This window comes from Engraulis encrasicolus, chromosome 24, assembly GCF_034702125.1.
Source record: "Engraulis encrasicolus isolate BLACKSEA-1 chromosome 24, IST_EnEncr_1.0, whole genome shotgun sequence".
NCBI classification, from domain to species: domain Eukaryota; kingdom Metazoa; phylum Chordata; class Actinopteri; order Clupeiformes; family Engraulidae; genus Engraulis; species Engraulis encrasicolus.
In genome coordinates, this window is record NC_085880.1 from 16,946,394 (window position 1) to 16,952,564 (window position 6,171).

The following is a 6,171-nucleotide window of genomic DNA, read 5'->3' on the forward strand; positions in this document are numbered from 1 at the left end:
GAACCAGTGTGCACAGAATACTCTAGTTGAGCATAATTAGACAATCCTGAAATGTCAAGTAAGCAACACACCAAAAAGGATACCTGCTACCACAATACTCACTACCAACTAAATACCTAGCCAGCCAACAAACCAGTCCACCAGCCAACCAAAAGAGTCAGTTGTCAGCTAGCCAGCCAAAGAGCCGGCTAACCAACTAACACTCAGTTAGTCAGCCAACTAACCAACAAACAAGTCAGTTGTATGGCTAGCCAGCTAACAAACCAGCCATACAGTCAACCAAAAGAGTCAGTTAGCCAGCCAACCAGCTGGCCAACAAACAGTCAGTTGGTCGGTCAGTTAACTCACTAACCAACAAGCCGGACAGAGAGCCAGCGAACCAGTCATTTAGGCAAGCAACTCAAGCATTGTGACAGTCTGAGTTTTTATAGAGGTGAAAGTTAACCATGTGACCAGAGTAATCAGGCATGTGGCAGCTGCAGGTAGTAATTCAATGAACCAATGTAACAGTCCTATGTACTCAAGTGAGGGCAGGTACTAATTGACAGGTTGATTGGGCACTACCATTGTTCCTGGTTGATGGTAGGCAATGTCAATTATGTCATGCAGCATTTGACTTTCAATTGTGCAATGGCACTTCACAAGATAGCCTAATTTTACTAGGTGGCAATATTCTGATTTAAAATTGGATGCTACAGCGTGGCCATATTGTCAGTTGAAATTTGAAACGATCTGTTAACATGAAACACACTGCAGGAATACATTCAACTGCCCACATCTGGGTAGAGGCCAGTTGGTGCAGCCTGAAGAAAAAGAGGCGGGGTCATAACCAAAACTTATGAATTTAATCCATTCAACTAAAACATATTCATCTGAACAACTATTTCCTCAAATAAGTTGTCAATACTCAGTATTCTTCAGAAATGCCATCAAACTTCTATTTTTTAGTGCATTTTAATTAGTCTTGGTAAGTACATTTGATGTCTGGGTTTACAGTGTACGGCCTTAGTATGCCATTCCTGAGGTGGGTTTGTAGGCAAGTGTGGAGGAAATCTGGTATATAGAATGACAGAGTAGTTAGTGCTTGCACCTAAAGGACAGTAAAAAACGAACCGTATATTATACTACTTGCATTATACTGATATTACTATTATTACTTTTATATACTTTTATTTCTATTATATTTGCATGTTTCAGTTCTTACTTTTAATAATTCTCTTATGTTGAACGGAGACACAGAAACTGGAGTGTGTGTGTTAGTGAGGGCAGCTACGCCAGACAGAAGAACAAAGTCTGGGCAGTTTGCCAAGTGCCAGGGCCTGGTCTTTCTTGGGTCACTATGACCAGAGCAGAACTTAGGGAAGAAAGGAAGAAAGTGTGTGTGTTAGTAGCTGCACCTGACAGAGGCCAAATCTGGGCAGTCTGCCAAATGCAGGTATACATCACTGCTTTGACGGGGAGGCTTGTATGTGGGCATGTGTGTGTGTGTATGTATGTGTGTGCCTTAACTTACATGCCTATGCCTTAAAGTAAGGAGAAGAAAAACATATTAATTAGTACATTAGGTTGGCGTTAAATTGGTTCTTATTAAAGCTCTATTTATGAAAAAGATAAAGGTGGTTATCCCTAGATATCACCATATACTATTAGAGAGTCCCTCTCCACATACAATGTGACTGACTGAAAGTCCAAGTGAGGCCAGACCGTCGCTGGGAAGTTCCCACTGTAAGAGACCAGGGGCGCGACGACCTAGAAGATTAAGGAGTGAAGATGCCTAGGTGCCTAGGACCCCTTGGATGTTCAGAAGGGTGACAGCTATAGAAATACGACTTTAGCAATTAAAACTGCTTTTGATAGTGGCCTATGGTCCTACCATACCATAAAGTATCTTCATGACAGCTAGCAACAGATGTTGTTAAACCGAAACTGCCTTGCTTGGGTGCATCCGTGTGCCCGCGTTAGGAGAAGGGGCTACGGTGGCTCCAAAAGAACAAAACGGGAGTTTCCCTGTCCATGTAGGATCACACGTAAGGTACATATTGCAACTTCGTTAGGTCTGGACATAAGTTATAGATAACGAAGTCTAGGTGACAGGTCTGATACCAGCTCGCAGTTTTAATGAAGAAAATGATTTAAGCACCAGAGGCGTATCTAGCCACTAGGCAAGACCAGCAGCCGCTTGGGGCCCCCAAGCTCCTAGACAGTGAATAACAGCCCATACTGTACTACAGTAGTGGTGATTTTGGTGCAAATGTTCATTCTTTTGCACTTTCGCTTGGGGCCCCATCTGAACCTAGAATCGCCTCTGGAGAGCACATGATGTCACTGTTCAAAACTAATTAAAAAACCCAAAAGACCCTTTAAAGATATTCTTTTTTGGAAAACTCCCGTCAATAAATCCACGATTGTAAAATTCCCCGACATCTCATAACGTCATCTGAGATTTGATTGGCCGAGAGGTGGTCAATCCAGGTGGACAAAGGACAGGGATTGGTCAGGTGTACAAGATGCCCCATACCTGGGAGCATAAAAGACGACCAGTCCAGAGCTCGAGAGGATTTTTGCCAACGGAGTCCCAGAGACAACCTGACGCATCTCCTCAGTTGATCAACTTCGCGGATTGCTGTCTGGCTTTTGCAGTAAGTAATTCTCGACTTTATGGTTTTGTGGGACTTAGTTTATTGAAAAAGACTTAGTCTCAGAGAAAAACTCTGGTTCTGGGGAAACTTAGCCTCCGGGAAAAACTTTGATTTTACAAAAACTTGTTGTCTTGCTGAAATGGTTCAAGTCTAAGATGTATTGCATTGGAAACTTGTACGTTGAACTTGCTTGTACAATGTCCCTAACCTGAGTCGAGTTAATAAAGTCTCCATCAACAAACTATGCCGGTGTATTTGCCTATTGAATGATTCGTCTAACTTATTCTTATTTTACCCCATATTCACATGGCCTGGTGATTGACATATCGATTGGAAACCACGACAAAATGGACAAGGCCTAGTGCTTGATCCAGGCAGCTAGTGGTAGCCAATGCAGCTCGATAAATAGAGGAGTGACATGGGTCCTTTTGGGTTGATTGAATACCAAACGTGTCGCTGCATTCTGGACCATCTGCAGTGATATTATTGCACAGGCAGGTAGAACTGCCAGTAGAGAGTTGCGATAATCCATGTGAGACATGATCATGTGCTGAACCAGTAGTTGCATGTTGCGCTGCATGTTGGGTTAGTCTGGTTTTCTGTATGTTGCATAAATTGGCCGGCCTGCAGCGACTGATGGTTAGAGAATGACAGCTGGTCGTCAATAAAGATGCATGCCAACGACTTTGTTTGGGGCCAAAGTGGCAGAGCTCATCTTGAGGTTGATACTGTGAAAGATTGACTCTTTAGCTGGGAGGGATCACTAGCTCTGACTTGGACAGGTTCAGTTGTAGGTGGTGTTCCTTCATCCATGTTGACAGGTCAGTGAGGAAGGCCATGCCTGCCGAAACCATGGAGTCATCTGGCTGGAACGACAGGTACGTGCATCTGGGTGTCATTAGTATAACCAGTGATAGGAGAACCCATGTGTTCGAATGACATGTCCCAGGAGGATTATGTACATTGCTTGCAAAAGGGGCCCCAGTACTGCTCCTTGGTGTACGTATGCGGTGAGGGTGTGAGTTGAAGACAGTATTCCTTGCCATGACACATTGAAGGAGCGTCCAGAGAGGTAGGAGTTGAACCAGGAGTGGAAAGCTCTAGTGATTCCCATGGATGTGAGTATCCTCAGGAGTATATTGTGATTGACTGTGTCAAAAGCTTCTGATAGGTCTAATAGGATGATGACAGAGGATAGTCCTTCTGTTCTTGCAGTCCTCGGGGCTTTGGTTATTGACAATAAGGCGGATTCAGTTGAGTATCCACTTCTTTACCCCTTTTTTCACCCCTTTTACCTTAATTTGTGACAGGACAGTTATGTGATTGACAGGAAGCAAATGGGGGAGAGAGAGAGAGACAGGGAAGGGTCTGCAAAGGACCTGGACCCGGTCTGCAAAGGACTCACTATACTGAAGCCGGATTGTTTTAGGTCCAGTTGTCCGTTCTGATTTAGGAAGTTGGTGACCTGCCCTTTCCAGGGTTTTGGAGAGGAAGGGAAGCAGTGAGGCCAGGCAATAGTTTTCAAGCTTGTTTGAAGGCAGAGGGGATGGTTCCAGAGGACTGTGAGGAGTTAGAGGCAGTGGAATGGGTTGACTCTTTTCGTTTTTTAGGCACCACCATCCATCAGTCACTGTCATGGAACCTGAACATCAGTCACATCATCTCAAAAGCCCACCAAAGATTATACTTCCTCAGACAGCTAAGGAAATTATGGGTCAGTCAGGTAAGCATGATACATTTCTACCGAGCTACAATTGAAAGTGTCCTCACCTTCTCCATCCTGGTCTGGTATGGCAGCGCCACCAGCCAGGATAAGCAACAACTGGAGAGGGTGGTACGCAGGGCCTCTAAAATCATCAGTCACAGTCTTCCCACCTTAGCCTCACATTACAACACCAGAATAGCCAGGAAAGCCAAGAACATCATCTCTGACCCCACACACCCAGCACACCATCTATTCACACTCCAACCATAAAAGATACCGCAGCATCACATGCAATACCACACGCTTTAGGGACAGCACTACCCACAAGCCAACCGCCACTTGAACTTGAACATGCACTAGCACTTTACAGCCACTCCACTGCCTGGCCTTCTACCTCTTGCTTACCTTGCACTATGTACTGTATTATGTCTTATTGCACTTTTCAATGTTTATTTGTAAGCTTATGCGTAATTCCCTGCGATTTATGGCCCCTCTTGTTTTCTTTTCATGTTTTTTGTCTTAGCTATTTGTACTTGTGTTGTTAAATTTGTGAGCAAACCAAAAGACATTCCTAGAACTATATGTTATACTGTTGATATGGCTACAATAAAACTTGAACTTGAACTAGACTAGAGAGTAGGGTAAATTCACTGAGTGTTGCAGCAGAGGATGTGGTTTCTTCAGGGTGAGTTTTCAGAGGAAGAGGGAGGGTCGCAGAGTAACTGACTGATGTTTGCTATCTTATCTTTTCAGTGAAAAAGGTGGCAAAGTTGTGTGGGTTGAGGTCTGTGGCAGCAGGGGTGGGAAGAAGTGTTGAGCAATGGAATGGATACATGTGAAGGTTTCACCTTTTACACGAGATACTGTACAATGCAGCCGTCTTGCTTCCATCTGAATGAATTAGCCATGCTTTTATTTATAGGCACATGTCCTAAAGCAGTGGTTTTCAAAATGGGGTCCGGGGACCTCTGGGGGGCTGCGAAGGGGGCCAGAGGAAATTGGATGAAAAAGCAAAACAACATAAATAACTGATTAATTGTACACCAAAATAAATAAAAAATAAGCTCAACAATGTTCCCATTAGTTAAGAACGTCATTACTGTATTTTAATCTATTGCATCTCTGAATAATACTATTATTATCATCGTTATTTTATAAACACAGACATAGACTGGTTATGAAAGGGCTTGCACAGAAAAAAAATAGTGTGGTACGACCCATGTAGGCTATAGGGGTGCCTTGGCTTAGCCAGATTCCGTCCTACTGGTGACGCAACACCTTCGGCTCAGCTACACACAGTAGGGCCAGGAGCTTGCTCAATCCCGCTACAGCGGGATCTCCACCCACTTTGTCTGGAACCAATCAACTGAGCATTTCCAACCATCCTGGGTAGAGGCGTGTTCAAGGCAGTGACGTGGTTTAAGCAGAGACATTCTATTGGGCTAAGAAATGTTTGGTTTAAACTTCGGCACAGCCCTCAACCAGTAGCAAGCCGAGGGAGGCGGGTTAACCAGGCCATGGAAACAAAGTTCTTCCTGTATGGAAACGCTAATCGTTATAGTCCTGGTCAGACCAGAATCGCGGTACGTGATCTGATGTCTATGAAAATCAGGAAAGCCTTGGCTGGAATTCACCGGTAAATGGGGGGTCTTGTCATGGTAAAGTTAGGGAGGTCCTGTCCTAAAGGCACAAGGTAGGCCAAGGACTTCAAGAGCAAACCAAGGAAATACAGACACATTGAAGGGACGGGAAAGATAGAGATTCCCAGAGCACACAACACACAGTACAGTGTCAGAGAAAGAATAGTAAATTCTTGAGTATGTTGTG